Here is a 3,802-nt window from a genome sequence, read left to right as displayed (position 1 = left end):
TGTAGATTTTTTTCCTCCTTTTAACAATTTCTCTTCGGCATTAAATGCTTCGCTCTATTTTTGATTGTTGAAAATCTGCTTGCAGTGTGGTATAACTTGTTGCTGTATGTGGTATAACTTACTGTTAAAACTGAAAATAAGGGATTTAGGGTGAGATTTTTCAAGTATACCATTATGATAGATTGCTTTAACTGTTTCCATATAGCCAAACCTATTCTGACATGACAATTTGTTTTACATCCTACTTTCTAGTATGCATAAGTACAAACATAGAACTTTGTTGGCCAAAGTCAAGTTAGCTTTAATGAAAATATGCTCAACACAAATAGCAAAATTCTTATGAATTTTTGCCAAGATGATGATTCCACTAAAAGCACCCAAAGATGCTATTTTGTCTGGCCAATATATGTATGAAAAGGTGTTTTCATTACTTGAGTTTCTTTTATTTATGTAATTGAAATACTGTCCACTCGATACTTTCATCATCATTCACAAGTGACATTGTCATATTTGCTTTTCATTAAATTACTTCCTTCTATTTCTCTATCCTTTGCTTATTCTACTTAGATTCCCATTGAACCTGTCTTCATCTCATCCCAACTTCAGTCTTTATCTCTTTCCTTTTCCGTGATTTCATGGGTTTTATATCTTGTATTCAGCTTGTTACCTCACATTTGTTATTTTTCATACCAGATTTTCTCATGTGTTCCAGTTATCACACCTTAAATGGTCTATTTTATATTCTACATTGTATTCAGCTTCTTACCTCACATTTTATGTTTTTTAATACCAGCTTTTCTCACCATTTGTTCCAATTATTGCACCTCAGATGGTGCATTGTATATTCTAACTTGTATTTAGCTTGTTACCTCACTTTTTGTTCATACCAGCTTTTCTTATGTTATCCAATTATTGCACCTCAGATACATGGACATTGTAAGCATTACTGAAGAGTCTTTGCAAGTGTCCCTTTGACCCGTAGCTTTGCTCCCTGTTTTTTTTTTTTTTTCCATCTGGCTGTATAACCTCTTAGAACTTATATTTCAATGTGGATCTCTTGGGGAGGTTGGTTTCTCACTGTTGTACATGAGTGGTAAATAGCTTTCCTGGCTTAGATTCTTTAACCCTTTTACCCCCAGGGTCTTAGGGAATTTCCAACCCTTAACCCCCAGCGGGTTATTTTTTTCCCAGCACATTTTGCAGTATGTTTTTTTTAAATTGCTCTAACAGTCTTTATTTTTGTCACAGAGGTCAGGTTGGTCTCATTCTCTTGGAAAATGCCTGAATTTTCTCAAAAAATTATCAAAAATATGAAAAAAAAAATTTTTATAGCATTTTTTTGCAAGGACGTACCGGTACGTCCATGGGGGTAAAGGGATGGGTTTTGTGAAACGTACCAGTACGTCCTTTTGGGGGTAAAAGGGTTAAATTTTATTTAATTTATAAAATTGGTAGTTTCAGACCATTTTGTAAGTGCGTAACGAGCGGGTAGTTGCAGAAGTTGCTCTTGCTGAGTAAGCATAGTTTGGTTAATGATTAGCCAAAAGTAAATATGAGCATTTATAGAGGTGATTTGGTGTGGATGTTAAATTTAATAAGAAAAATACTTGGTTTTATATTTTAAACATGAATAAATCATGTCTTTCACAAGTGTCATAGCCAGAAATACAAACTTATTAATTTTGTTTTTTTTTTAATATGAAAGTTGGTGCATTCAAGAATATTTTTTAAAGATGATCATAACCATGTTCTTAAGTAACTGAGCTGATTATGTTCTACATGGTAATAATTATCAATCTATTGACATGCATCTAAATAGATTTTGAGAGATAAAGCCAGTTAGATGACCTAATCATAGCTTTCAGGGTTGTTATTTTTGTCTTTCTATTGCTATTTCATCATTTGTGAGTAAACATGACTGCTATGAAGGCATATAAATTTTTTTTAATTTCATTATTAATACTAGTTCTTTCAACTGATTCATGAAAGATATGTACCCTTCAATTTCAGGTGAAATAGGACTATATCTCGCAAGAACTTGATAATTTTAATGATAAAAGAGGAATTTTAATAACATGAATAATGAAAATTGTGCTGGTCCTGGTGATTTCATATCTACTTTTTGATTAGAGGAATCTACAGAATTCAGTATACAACAGTGCCACCTGAGATTCTGTACACTGTAGCCTTACAGCATAAATTGAGAAATGCAATTGCCATGTGTCAGCATTACTTGATTTTGCAATGTCTTTCTGGTCCTAACTACTTTACCTTGTTTATGCCTTCATTCCTAAATGTTTTAACTTTTCATGGTACAACAATGATTATTTTCCACAGTAGACCATTAGTACTGAATGGTTTTGCAGCACTATGTCGTATGGCAAAAATCCATTAGTACTGAACGGTTTTGCAGCACTAGGTCGTATGGCAAAAATCCATTAGTACTGAATGGTTTTGCAGCTCTAGGTCGTATGGCAAAAATCCATTAGTACTGAATGGTTTTGCAGCACTAGGTCGTATGGCAAAAATTCATACGTCGGCTAAATCCAATTCAGTTGTCAAAATACAGTATATTAAAGTCCCAAGAGCGGGGTTGTGTCAAAAGTTATTCTATCCAATTTAGTGAAATATAAAGGCTAAGTGTTGGTATTCCTATGGATGCAGCGGTTTGTCATTTTCATATTCTAAACAGTAGAGGGAAGTATATCTGGGAGACAACAGATAGAGTAAGAGGGTAAATGACAATTGCAGATTATTATTATTATTATTATTATTATTACTATCCAAGCTACAACCCTAGTTGGAAAAGCAAGATGCTATAAGCCCAGGGGCTCCAACAGGGAAAAATAGCCCAGTGAGGAAAGGAAATAAGGAAATAAATAAATGAAGAGAACAAATTAACAATAAATCATTCTAAAATAAGTAACATCATCAAAACAAAAAAAGCTTTTTAGAGCCCCTCCCCCACAAGAAAAAAGTTTTGTGAAGATATCCAGTGAAAAGGATATATTATAATGATTAGCAGTACACCAGGTTAGTATGGTTGGAAAACTATGGGTGGTGATATCACCGACCTCATGTGGTATACCTTAGGCAATACTTGAGGGTTTTCGCAATGTTCCTCTGACTCCCGGTTGCATTTGCTTTACATCTCTCAACTTTACCTCCATTAGGCTGTTGCTTCCTTTCTTACATCCTGTCTAACCTCTTTTAACTATTACATCCTTGTAAAAATGTAGTTTTTCCCCAAGTTGCACTGAATGGTCTCTCAGGCCCCAGCACTTGGTCATCATCATACATATACCAAAGGCACTTCCCCCAATTTTAGGGGGTAGCCGACATCAACAAAGAAACAAAACAAAAAGGGGACCTCTACTCTCTACGTTCCTTCAGCCTAACTAGGGTCGTATAGCCCTAATTCATAAATGTAATCCAATTCGAAGCAGCAGAAGGGAAAAAGATGCTGGAGAGTACCATAGTAATGGCTGCAAGGGAAATATTAAAGGGCAAAGTGTAATAGATTGTGAAAATACTACTGAGAACCTTAGGCTGTGGGGCAAACCACAAAACTAACTTACAATGACCAAAGAGTGAAGTTTTTCACGGTGATTCGTGGTGTTAGTGGATTTCACTGGGTGTATTGTAGAAATGTTGAATGGTCCTAATTGAGTTTTCTTGTTCACACACTTTTTGCCTTTCTATTTTACCTACATTCCCAGTCACATTCTCCCATCATAACTTCAACTTTCTTCATACTTCAACTTGTAATAGTGCAACTGCAAATTTTTTGTCCACAGCCCAA

Source organism: Palaemon carinicauda, chromosome 35, assembly GCF_036898095.1.
Source record: "Palaemon carinicauda isolate YSFRI2023 chromosome 35, ASM3689809v2, whole genome shotgun sequence".
In the NCBI taxonomy this organism is placed as follows: Eukaryota; Metazoa; Arthropoda; class Malacostraca; order Decapoda; family Palaemonidae; genus Palaemon; species Palaemon carinicauda.
Note: the sequence above shows the minus strand (reverse complement) of the source record.